This window comes from Phyllobates terribilis, unplaced genomic scaffold, assembly GCF_046119375.1.
Source record: "Phyllobates terribilis strain yellow unplaced genomic scaffold, ASM4611937v1 Scaffold_9__5_contigs__length_417890890, whole genome shotgun sequence".
Taxonomy (NCBI): Eukaryota; Metazoa; Chordata; class Amphibia; order Anura; family Dendrobatidae; genus Phyllobates; species Phyllobates terribilis.
In genome coordinates this window covers 297676985-297690356 of record NW_027362769.1, presented here as the reverse complement: position 1 = coordinate 297690356, position 13372 = coordinate 297676985, and positions in this window count along the sequence as shown.

Here is a 13372-nt window from a genome sequence, read left to right as displayed (position 1 = left end):
GCAGTAGCTTAACAAGACAGTTTTAATGCCCCTTGGAAGAGTGGTGGAGGTCGCAGGGGAATAAAAAGACAATATCAATGCCCCTGGGAAAAGTGGTGGAGATCGCAGTAGCTTAACAAGACAGTTTTAATGCCCCTTGGAAGAGACGTGGAGGTCGCAGTGGAATAAAAAGACAATATCAATGCCCCTGGGAAAGTAGTGGAGGTTGCAGTAGCTTAACAAGACTGTTTTATTGCCCCTTGGAAGAGACGTGGAGGTCGCAGTAGCTTAAAAAGATAGTTTTAATGCCCCTTGGAAGAGACGTGGAGGTTGCAGTAGTTGAACAAGACGGTTTTAATGCCCCTTGGAAGATACATGGAGTTTGCAGTAGCTTAACAAGATGGTTTTAATGCCCCTTGGAAAAGTGGTGGAGGTCGCAGTAGCTTAACAAGACAGTTTTAATGCCCCTTGGAAGAGTGGTGGAGGTCGCAGTGGAATAAAAAGACAATATCAATGCCCTGGGAAAAGTGTTTGAGGTCGCAGTAGCTTAACAAGACGGTTTTGATGCGCCTTGGAAAAGTGGTGGAGGTCACAGTAGCTTAAAAAGACAGTTTTAATGCCCCTTGGAAGAGTGGTGGAGGTCGCAGTGGAATAAAAAGACAATATCAATGCCCCTGGGAAAAGTGGTGGAGATCGCAGTAGCTTAACAAGACAGTTCTAATGACCCTTGGAAGAGACGTGGAGGTCGCAGTGGAATAAAAAGACAATATCAATGCCCCTGGGAAAGTAGTGGAGGTTGCAGTAGCTTAACAAGACTGTTTTAATGCCCCTTGGAAGAGACGTGGAGGTCGCAGTAGCTTAACAAGATGGTTTTAATGCCCCTTGGAAGAGACGTGGAGATTGCAGTAGTTGAACAAGATGGTTTTAATGCCCCTTGGAAGATACATGGAGTTTGCAGTAGCTTGACAAGATGGTTTTAATGCCCCTTGGAAGAGAAGTGGAGGTTGTAGTAGCTTAACAGGATGGTTTTAATGCCCCTTGGAAGAGACGTGGAGGTTGCAGTAGCTAAACAAGACGGTTTATATGCCCCTTGGAAGAGCCATGTAGTACATCATAAAAACATTATTCCCATTATTGGGGAGTGGGTCTCCCATAGTTTTTGCCTATGCCTTCCAAGCAAAATCTGCCAAAAATTAGGACGGAGTAACTTGCAATGCTGGCAACACGGACCAAGGTCATCCTGGTGGTATAGTGGTGGTTGAGGCTGAGGATAAGGAGAAGAGCAAAATACAGCCGAAATGAGGAAGCGTATACCCATGTGTGGGTGTGAAGCAGTGCATGGGTATACACCTCCCGAAATAACACAGTGGATTTGACTTTATGTTACCCTGCTGTCATTTGGTGGTGATGAGAAGTTTGGCCCTATCCAGCCCTTGTTCATTTTGATACGGGTCAGCTTGTCAGCATTCTCAGTTGACAGGCGAGTGCGCTTATCTGTTATAATTCCCCCAGCGGCACTAAAAACATGCTCCGATAATACGCTAGTGGCAGGGCAGGCCAGGACCTCCAAGGCGTACAGAGCGAGTTCATTCCAAGTGTCCAGATTGGATACCCAAAAATTAAAAGACACAGTTTTAATTCCCCTTGGAAGAGACGTGGAGGTCGCAGTGGAATAAAAAGGCAATATCAATGCCCCTGGGAAAGTGGTGGAGGTTGCAGTAGCTTAACAAGACTGTTTTATTGCCCCTTGGAAGAGACGTGGAGGTCGCAGTAGCTTAACAAGATGGAGGACGCTGGTACAGTCGGTTAGGTACTCCCTCACCATCTATTGAAACTTTCCACTCCTTGTGAGAGTACCCCGCGCCTCAGGGCCTGTAAGCTGGGTGGGTCTCAGAAAACTGTCCCAGAACGTTGACAATGTTCCCCTGCCTCTGCTGGATTGGAGTTGGGTCTCTCTTGCCTGTACGCCTTGGTTGGGCAACGAACTGTGACCTCTGCCACTAGCGTGTTCAGATGGGAATTTTTTTAACAGTTCTGCAGCAAGGGCTTTTTGATACTGCCCTATTTTTGTAGACCTCTCCACCTCAGGAATAAGAGAGTGAAAGTTCTCCTTGTAGCGGGGGTCTAAAATTGTCACCAACCAGTAATGACTGTCACCCAACATTTTGACAACGCGAGGGTCACTGACTGGTAAAGGTCAAGACTTCCTTGTCCTCACCAAGATGATGACTGACCATGCTCTCCTCCTCCTCCTCCCCGCTGTCCTCAGGCCACCCACGCTGAACCGACTGTATGACAGTTGTACAGGTACTACCGTCTACAGCACATGATACCAGCTCCTGTTCTTCCTCCTCCTCTCCCTCATTGTCCCCCTAAGCACGTTGGGATGAGATGAGGCTGGGCTGTGTGTAATCGCCCATTATGGGTTCTTGATCCATCTCATCATACTCTGGCTGCAATGACTCCTCTTTAATTCTCCGCAGAGAGCGTTGCAAAAGACAGACAAGTGGGATGCTGACGCTAATGATGGCGTCATTGCCACTTATCATCTTGGTGGACTCCTCAAAGTTTGTCAGGATGGTACATGTGTCAGACATCCAGGTCCACTCCTGAGGTCTTATGTGTGGATTCTGACCTGAATATTGACGGCCTTGTTGCAGCTGGTACTCCGCAACTGCTCTCTTCTGCTCACAAATCCTTTGCAACATGTGGAGGGTAGAGTTCCAATGTGTGGGGACATCACACACCAGTCGGTGTGCCGGAAGCTGCAAACGCTGCTGCCACACAGCAAGGGCGGCAGAAGCTGTAGCCGACTTGCGAAAAAGAGCTGACAAGCGGCGTACTTTGACGAGCAGATCTGGCAACTCGGGGTACGATTTAAGAAACCGCTGAACCACGAGGTTAAGCACATGAGCCAGGCATGGTACGTGTGTGATCTCGCCTCGCTTCAGAGCTACCACCAGGTTACGGCCATTGTCACACACGACCATGCTTGGATGTAGGTTCAGCGGTCTCAGCCACAGATCTGCCTACTCTTTCACAGCTGTCCACAACTCACAAGCAGTGTGAGGTTTGTCACCTAAGCTTATGAGATTCAGCACAACCTGTTGCCGCTTGGCTGAGGCTGTACTGCAGTGCTTCCAGCTTGTAACTGATGTGGTGATATCTGAGATGGAGGCTGAACATGAGGAGGGGGAGGAGGATGATGCGCAGGAGCTGTACACTGTGGGGGCAACTCTGACTAACATAGGGCCCGCAATCCTTGGTGTGGGGAGGATGTGTTCCATCCCAAGGTCCGACTGGGTCCCGGGTTCCACTATGTTTAGCCAGTGTGCCGTCAGGTAGATGTACCGTCCTTGGCCACAAGCACTTGTCCAAGTGTCCATTGTCAGGTGGAGTCTCCCAGTAACTGTGTTGTTGAGGGCACGGCAGATGTTTTGGGACACGTGCTTGTGTAGTGCGGGGATGGCACAACGGGCAAAATAGTGTCGGCTGGGGACCGAGTACCGAGGAACGGCCACCGCCATAAGGTTGCGGAATGATTCCGTCTGCACCAGCCTAAAAGGCAGCATTTCCAATGCAAGCAGTCGTGAAATGTGCGAATTTAGGACTGTGGCCTGTGGGGCGTTGGCTGCAAATTTGCACTTTCGTTCAAAGCTCTGGGATTTGGACAATTGAAAGCTGCAGTGGGACTAGGACGTTGATGCTGTTTCTTGAGAAACTGCTATAACAAGTGAAGACTGAGAGGAGGGGGTATCTTTGCATGCAGTATGGACAGGGGATTGCCTAGCATGCACAACAGGGGGTTCTATTACATGCACAACAGTGGAAGAAGCAGTGGTGACACCCGCTGACACTGGTGGTGGACCCTGGGGTTCGCCCCATAAAGTCAGGTGCTTTGCTGCCATGTGCCTGATCATGCTGGTGGTGGCCAGGCTGGTAGTTTTGTTACTCCTGCTGATGCTGGCATGGCAGGTGGTACAAATGGCCTCTTTGGGGTTATCAGCAGAGTCTTTAAAAAAATTCCAGACTCTGGAAGATCTTCCAGTTGTACTGACAACGTCCCTCGTGTTGGTGTTACGGGGAACTGTTGCCCGCCTTCTGTGTGCGGCCACCACACTGCTTCTTCCTGCGTGTTGGGGTACTCTGCCTCCCTCCCCCTGTGTGCTGCTGGCCTCGCTCTGCGTGTCCTCCTGCCACGTTAGGTCAGTTACTAGATCATCCACCACCTCCTCCTCTTCCACTTGTGCACCACGATCCTCCTCCTCACTTCGTGGCAATTGTGTCTCGTCATCGTCCATCTCTTGTGCCAAATTGCCAGCGTCGACTTCCTGTGGCCGTGGCTGTTCAAATATTTGGGCATCGCTACATGGGATCTCCTCTTCCACCACTTCAAGCGGAGCAGGCGAGGGGCCCAAATATGGAAATGGACCAGTGAACAGCTCTTCAGAGTGTCCAAGTGTGGGATCAGTTGCTGTCTGACGACACTCGGCATGGTGAGAGGAATGAGCATCAGGGTGAAGAGGAGTATGCGGTCGAGACTTATGGCTACTAAAACTTGACCGTGTGGAAGACAGACCGGAGGTGGTGGTGCCAAGGTAACTGAAAGTATTATCTGCTATCCAATTAATAACCTGTTCACACTGATCCGTTCGCAATACTGGTGTTGTAGTGTGCTTCCCTAGTAATTCGGTCAAGAAGTGGGAGCGAGAAGATGTGGCTGTTGGTTGTGGCACATTTTCACCTTGGCCACGGCCCTGTCCTCTACACGTACCATCACCAGAACGTCCAGTTCCACGTTCCTTGCCACGCGCCTTGCCCATTATAAATTAAGTAAAATAGTTTACACTCGCACTATCAATGGAAAAAGGGTAATAAAAAGGAGATTAGAACCGTGGAAAAGGAAAACCTCAGTTCTATTTGTCTGGCCTGCGGCAGAATCTTTGAAACAGATATATTTGTGACTGAACAGACAGGTAGACACTATTACTGTTTTTTTTACATAAAACAGGCCAAAAGCTGGATAATACAGAGATTTGAACCGTGGAACTGCAAAACCACAGTTCTAATTTACTGGCGTATACCAGACTTTTTTAAATAGATATATTTGGGGCAGAACAATCAGTGACACACTCAAACTGTTTTTTTTATGTAAGAAAGACTCGAAAGTGGATAATACAGAGATTTGACCCGTGGAACTGCAAAACCACAGTTATAGTTATGTGGCATACACCAGACTCTTTTAAACAGATATATTGGTGTCTGACCAGTCAGGGAGACACTATTACAGTTTTTTTTTTACGGCAAAAAATGCCAAAAACAGGATAATACAGAGATTTGACCTGTGGAACTGCAAAACCACAGTTCTATTTTTCTGGCCTACACCAGACTCTTTTAAACAGATATATTGGTGTCTGAACAGTCACAGACACACTCAATTTTTTGGGGGGGGAGGGGGAATACCAAAAGGTTAATAAGACGTGTATTTGGACAGTCTGACTGAGGAAAAAAATAATAATACAGGATTTAGATGAAAAAAAAAATTTTTTTCCTGGCCCCTGAGACCGGGGTGATAAGTCTAGCAATTTGACCAACAGGAACACACAGGACTGTAATGCAGCGTTTGCTGGTATAACCACTGCGTCTCCTATACAGCCTGCCTGCCTGCCTGATATCTGGGATGGATATTAGTCCTGAGAAGGACTGTTTGTTTGATTTGGCAGTCTTTAGAGACCCTACACTACCTATTTCGCACTATATATCTCTCCCTAACTCAGCAGCACTCTCCCTACACCATCTGATCCGGAGCGACTGTGTCCAAGATGGTGGCGCCCGGTTTTAAATATTCGAGGTGACGCTGTGCGGCCAGCCAATCACTGTAATGCCCACAAACAACATGGCTGCAGCATTACAGTGACTGGCTGGCAATCCCTGCATGTTCATTGGCTCTGTAAAGAGCGCCAAACGTGCAGGGCGGAGACCCGAGCTCCCGCCCGAGTAACCCGGAAATGCTCGGTGCTCACCGAAGATCCCGAGTAGCGTGATGCTCGGGTGAGTAACGAGCAGTGTCGAGCATGCTTCCTCAACACTAGTTATCACCTATTTTGTGGAGCCCATGGATCGGTGATAACTTGTTTTATCTAAAGAACCCCTTTAATGCAAACTAACGTGATTGTACATCCCAGTTATGGTGGCGCACAGTAGATGTGCAGGAGCCGCCTGTGATTTACAGTCAACGCTCCACTATAACAAGGATAACAGCTAACAGTTATTTGCATATAGCTGTAGGGTGGGCCCCGAGGATCAATTCCTCCTGTGGGCCCCAAACACCCCAGTCTGACGCTGCTTTTGAGTATCATACATGCTTCACTGACATTGAAAAGAGAATATGCATGATGTGCGCTGCATGTCGAATGGTTGGCTTTGCAGCTGTACTACTTAGTATATGTACAGTGCATCTCTTTAGGTGCAATGTCAGATCAGGTGTTAAAGTAATCCTGCCCAACTCCTTTAACTCCTTAATTACCTATGACAAAAATGTACATCCTGCTTGGATGCTAGTTCCTGCACTATGAGGAAGAATTTATTGTTCCAGGAATTATTGCAAGTCGTCCTCATCCAGATGTAACAAAACTGTTATGCGTTTTGCATAGGGACCTAGCCAGACTGGCACCAAACCAGCAAAGGTGCAGCCACAGACCCACTTGACACAAGCTGCCCAGCTAGGCAGGCCCTTGAGGGTCAGGAATACTCTTCACCCAGCTCCCAGTTGTAACGGGTCTGGGAGGTGGAACCAATGAGCGACTATACAAGGGGGCGGTCCTTGTAAGGAAGCGGGTGGCTGCCAGGGAAGACGGGCAGGTAGTCACGGCAAGGACAGGGACAGTCTCTGGGTAGAAGGGCAGGTAGTCACGGCAAGTGACAGGGACAGTCTCTGGGTAGAAGGGCAGGTAGTCACAGCAAGTGACAGGGACAGTCTCTGGGTAGAAGGGCAGGTAGTCACAGCAAGTGACAGGGACTGTCTCTGGGTAGAAGGGCAGGTAGTCACAGCAAGTGACAGGGACAGTCTCTGGGTAGAAGGGCAGGTAGTCACGGCAAGTGACATAGACAGTCTCTGGGTAGACTAGCAGACAGGTAGAAGGTGGACACTCCCAGGTGAGTGGGCAAGAGTCTCTGGACGGCCAGGTGGTCACGGCAAGTGACGGCAGAGCCTCCAGGTAGGCTAGCAGGCAGGTAGCAGGTGAGCGCTCCCAGGTGAGCGGGCAAGAGTCTCTGGACAGGCAGGTGGTCACGGCAAGTGACAGCAGAGCCTCCAGGTAGGCTAGCAGGCAGGTAGCAGGTGAGCGCTCCCAGGTGAGCGGGCAAGAGTCTCTGGACAGGCAGGTGGTCACGGCAAGTGACGGCAGAACCTCCAGGTAGGCTAGCAGGCAGGTAGCAGGCGAGCGCTCCCAGGTGAGCGGGCAGGCTGGTCCATAGACAGACTGACAGGTGTCGAAAGGCAGACCGTCGGACCGCAGGCTTGCAAGCAGTTAGGCGGATATCAGGCAGGTATCAAGCAGGAATCTGACAGGTGACTGGCAGGTAACAGGCAGGAATCTGGCAGGTGACTGTCAGGTAACAGGCAGGAATCTGGCAGGTGACTGGCAGGTAACTGGTAACGGGACCTGAGGGCTGAAGCAGAGTGAAGGCTTTGCAACAACATTGCTCGGGCACCTCCATTTTGGAGGAGGTGCCTTATATATGGAGAGGTCCTCCGGCCATTGGCCGGGGACTCCTTAGGACGGCGCGCGCGGCCCCTTTAAGAGAGGGGGAGCGCGCGCGCCCTAAGCACAGAGCCCGGGAAGCAGCGCGCGCTGCCAACAGAGCGGGAGGAAGCCGCCGGGCACGAAGCGGAGAGGTGAGGGGAACGGCGTCCCTGCCTAGCAGGGGGCAGGGACGCTGATGCTACAGTACCCCCCCCTTTAGGCCCCCCCTTTTTTAGGCCAGAGAGAAATTTAGCAAGGATGAGAGGGGCATGGATGTTCTCCCGGGGCTCCCATGTTCTCTCCTCAGGACCAAACCCCTTCCAATTTACCAAAAAAAAGGTCTTTCCTCTTACCCTCTTAGTGGCCAGAATACTCTCTACCTCAAAGACGTCTTCAGCGGAAACCGGAGCAGGAGGAGTACCTGGATTGTTGGAAAAAGAGTTAAAGACAACGGGTTTGAGGAGAGATAAGTGGAAGGAGTTGGGAATCCGTAAGGTGGCCTGGAGTTTTAATTTGTAGGCCACTGGATTAATTTGCCTGAGGATTTCGAAAGGACCGATGAAGCGAGGACCTAACTTGTAGGAGGGTATCTTGAGACGTAGATGTTTGGAAGAGAGCCAAACCTTGTCTCCCGGACGGAATTGAGGCGGATCCAGACGTCTCTTATCAGCATATCGCTTTATCCGCTCGGAGGACTGAAGAAGTGCAGACCTAGTACTCTCCCAAATGGTAGAAAACTCGCTGACAAGAGACTGCGCGGCAGGGTTGTCCACAGAGGTGGAGACGGGAAATGGAATCCGGGGGTGCTGGCCATAGACAATAAAGAACGGGGACTTGGAAGAGGATTCGCTCTCATGGTTATTATAAGAGAACTCGGCCCAAGGAAGGAGGTCCACCCAATCAGAATGGTGGGCATTAACAAAGTGCCGGAGATAGCTGGTAAGGATCTGATTGATCCGCTCCACTTGACCATTGGACTGAGGGTGGTAAGCGGAGGAGAAGTCCAGGGTGACGTCCAGCAGTTTACATGTGGCTCTCCAGAAGCGTGAGGTAAACTGAACCCCTCGATCCGACACGATGTGGAGGGGTAGGCCATGGAGACGGAAGATATGGCGAATAAAGTCCTTAGCCAGCTCAGGTGCAGACGGAAGACCAGGCAGGGGAATGAAGTGGGCCATTTTAGAGAAGCGGTCAGCGACCACCCAAATGACAGTACACCCGGCAGAGACAGGAAGATCGGTAATGAAGTCCATAGCGATGTGTTGCCACGGGGCAACAGGTATGGGAAGCGGCAGGAGATGACCAGCTGGTAAGTGTCTGGGAACTTTGTTGCGGCCACAAGATGAACAGGCAGAGACGAAGTCTACCACATCCTTACACAGGGTAGACCACCAGTAATGCCGGGAAATGAGTAGGAAGGTCTTCTTTTGGCCGGCATGGCCAGCTAGTTTAGAAGAATGACCCCAGCGAAGAACCCTCTCACGGTCTGGAGGCGCCACGAACGTCTTGCCGGGTGGAAGACGAGTCAAATCCAAGGGGGCCACATACATCACCTTGGAGGGGTCGATAATGTGCATAGGCTCCTCCTCTTGGTCGGAGGACAGGAAGGATCGGTACAAGGCATCAGCTTTGACATTTTTGTCCGCCGGGCGGAAATGAAGGATGAAATCGAAGCGGGCAAAAAACAAAGACCACCGGGCCTGACGTGGATTAAGTCTCTGGGCATTTTGGAGATATGCCAGGTTCTTGTGATCCGTGTAGATGATCACCGGGTATAGAGCCCCTTCAAGCAGGTAACGCCATTCCTCCAGCGCCAATTTAACGGCAAGCAGTTCTCGGTCTCCTATGGAGTAATTGCGCTCAGAGGAGGAGAAGATTTTAGAGAAAAAGCCACAGGTTACCATTCTCCCGGAGGAAGACTTTTGGGTGAGCACCGCTCCGGCTCCAGAGGAGGAGGCATCAACCTCCAGGTAGAACTGTTTGTTGCAGTCCGGACGGTGCAGCACAGGGGCAGAGGAGAAGGATTGTTTCAGGGAAAGGAAGGCCTCCTCAGCTTCGGATGACCATACCTTGGGATTTGCTCCCTTACGGGTGAGCGCAGATATGGGCGCAGTCCGTGACGAGAAGTGAGGAATGAAGAGACGATAGTAATTAGCGAAGCCCAGGAATCGCTGTATCGCCTTCAAGCCCTCCGGACGGGGCCACTTTAGGACAGCAGAGAGCTTCTCAGGATCCATTCGCAAGCCTGTCTGGGAGATAACATAGCCCAGGAAAGGAAGAGAGGTCTGCTCAAAAAGGCACTTCTCGTATTTAGCATAGAGGTGATTCTGCCTGAGCCTAAGCAGGACCTGACGAACATCCCTCCGGTGTGTGGGAAGATCAGGAGAGAAGACCAAGATGTCGTCCAGGTATACCACCACGCAGGAGTAAAGAAGGTCACGGAAGATGTTGTTGACCAGTTCTTGGAAGACGGCGGGAGCATTGCAGAGACCGAAGGGCATCACACGGTACTCATAGTGTCCGTCCCGGGTATTAAATGCTGTTTTCCACTCGTCTCCCTGACGGATACGGACCAGGTTATATGCTCCGCGTAGATCCAGCTTGGAGAAGATCCTGGCGCCTTTAAGACGATCAAATAACTCAGAGATGAGCGGAAGGGGGTATTTATTTTTAACCGTGATCTGATTGAGTCCTCTATAGTCAATACAGGGGCGAAGCGAGACATCTTTTTTTTTTGACAAAGAAGAATCCGGCTCCAGCCGGGGAAGTAGACTTCCGGATGAATCCCCTGGCCAGATTCTCCTCTATGTACTCAGACATGGCCGGGATTCTGCCGCAGACAACGGATAAATACGCCCACGGGGTGGAGTGGCACCAGGTACCAGGTTGATCGGGCAATCATATGGCCTATGAGGAGGCAATGTCTCTGCTTCCTTCTTACCGAAGATGACAGCATAGGGCCAGTAAGGAGCCGGAAGACCGGGTAAATTAGCTGGGATAGGTGGAGGACGAACCGGACGAACCGGAACCAGGCAGGTCTTATGGCAGGCCGACCCCACTGGAGTACTTCACCGGAATGCCAGTTCAACACGGGTTCATGTGTCTGGAGCCAAGGTAGACCTAGCAATAGGGAGTGGGAGAGTCCGGACAACACATGGAAGGAGATTACCTCAGAGTGCAGCATTCCCACCTGCAGGGTTATGGGTTCCGTGACGAGCAGGATGGTCACCGGAAGGAGTCTTCCATCTACGGAGACGACTGACAAAGGTTCAGCCACAGACTTGGTGGGAATACGGTATTTCTCAACCAGGGACTGAGAGATGAGGTTTCCAGCGGATCCAGAGTCCAGGTGGGCGAGTTCAAAGTGACGGTTCTCTCCCCAGGAGATAGATACAGACAAAGTCAGGGTTGGAGAGGACTTATTTTTGTGTAGGGCGACCTCTCCGAGCGGTCCTAGACACTGGAGTTTCCCGGCCTCTCCGGGCAGGAACAAATCAGGTGTTCCTTACTGCCACAATAGAAGCAGCTCCCCTCGGCTCGGCGTGACTCTTGGCGAGATTTGACCAACTTGGTCTGGTCGATCTGCATGGACTCGGGTGAGTGCGCCCGGGGAGTGACAGAAGAGGAGACAGGTTTCTGAAAAGTAGGAGCTAGGCGGGGAAACCTTCTCTCACGGGTGGTCTCTTTGGTACGTTCTTGAAACCGGATGTCAATCCGGGTAGCCAGAGACACCAGGTCATTCAGGGTGGTAGGAATGTCCCGACCGGCGAGCTCATCTTTAATCCGACCGGAAAGGCCCTCCCAGAAGACGGACACCAGGGCCTCATTATCCCAGGCAAGCTCAGAAGCGATTGTGCGGAACCGTATGGCATATTGGCCCACGGTGAGACTCCCTTGGCGGAGACGTAGCAAAGAGGAGGCAGATGAGGTCTTTCGTCCCAGTTCATCGAAGACCCTACGGAAAGCAGTTAGGAAAGACGACAGGTCGGACACCAGGGGATCCCCTCTCTCCCACAGAGGGTTAAGCCATGCCAGTGCCTCCCCTGTGAGATGGGACATGATGAATGCCACTTTGGCTCGGTCGGAGATAAACTGGTGAGCCAGGAGTTCAAAGTGCAGGGTGCACTGGTTTATGAAGCCCCGAGCTTGAGCGGGGTCGCCTCTGAAGCGAGGAGGTGCAGAAAGCCGGGGACCGGGGCAGGATGCCATGGTATTGGTGGGCAGCGGCGCTGCCGGGTTGCGAGTCATGACGCTAGCGGTGGTTGCTGGTGGAGCAGTCAGAGTGTCCAGGCGAGAGTTGACATTCCGCAGGTGGCTCAGGATGGACTCCTGTTGGGACCTCTGATGGGACAGTTCATGGCATAGGTCCGAGAGCGAGGGAGTTTGGGTGCCACCGGGTCCCATGGCCCGAGCAAACTGTAACGGGTCTGGGAGGTGGAACCTCTGAGCGACTATACAAGGGGGCGGTCCATGTAAGGAAGCGGGTGGCTCCCAGGGAAGACGGGCAGGTAGTCAGGGCAAGGACAGGGACAGTCTCTGGGTAGAAGGGCAGGTAGTCACAACAAGTGACAGGGACAGTCTCTGGGTAGAAGGGCAGGTAGTCACGGCAAGTGACAAGGACAGTCTCTGGGTAGACTAGCAGACAGGTAGAAGGTGGACGCTCCCAGGTGAGTGGGCAAGAGTCTCTGGACGGCCAGGTTGTCACGGCAAGTGACGGCAGAGCCTCCAGGTAGGCTAGCAGGCAGGTAGCAGGTGAGCACTCCCAGGTGAGTGGGCAAGAGTCTCTGGACAGGCAGGTGGTCACGGCAAGTGACGGCAGAGCCTCCAGGTAGGCTAGCAGGCAGGTAGCAGGTGAGCGCTCCCAGGTGAGCGGCCAAGAGTCTCTGGACAGGCAGGTGGTCACGTCAAGTGACGGCAGAGCCTCCAGGTAGGCTAGCAGGCAGGTAGCAGGCGAGCGCTCCCAGGTGAGCGGGCAGGCTGGTCCATAGACAGACTGACAGGTGTCGGAAGGCAGACCGTCGGACCACAGGCTTGTAAGCAGGTAGGCGGATATCAGGCAGGTATCAAGCAGGAATCTGGCAGGTGACTGGCAGGTAACAGGCAGGAATCTGGCAGGTGACTGGCAGGTAACAGGCAGGAATCTGGCAGGTGACTGGCAGGTAACTGGTAACGGGACCTGAGGGCTGAAGCAGAGTGAAGGCTTTGCAACAACATTGCTCGGGCACCTCCATTTTGGAGGAGGTGCCTTATATATGGAGAGGTCCTCCGGCCATTGGCCGGGGACTCCTTAGGACGGCGCGCGCGGCCCCTTTAAGAGAGGGGGAGCGCGCGCACACGTGGCCTAAGCACAGAGGCCGGGAAGCAGCGCGCGCTGCCAGCAGAGCGGGAGGAAGCCGCCGGGCACGGAGCGGAGAGGTGAGGGGAACGGCGTCCCTGCCTAGCAGGGGGCAGGGACGCCGACGCTACACCGGTAAATGGAAGGGGGATTTTCGCGGAGCCCTTCCCAGGCCCATTGACGCTGGACAGCTGGTGTCTGGTGAGGCGGCTGGTGCCTAGTCAAGAACCAGGTGAGTACCTCTGCAAGAATCCCAGGAAGTGAAACCAGAAGAGAGAATAAGAAAACCCCTGAAAAGATAGCAATACTAATA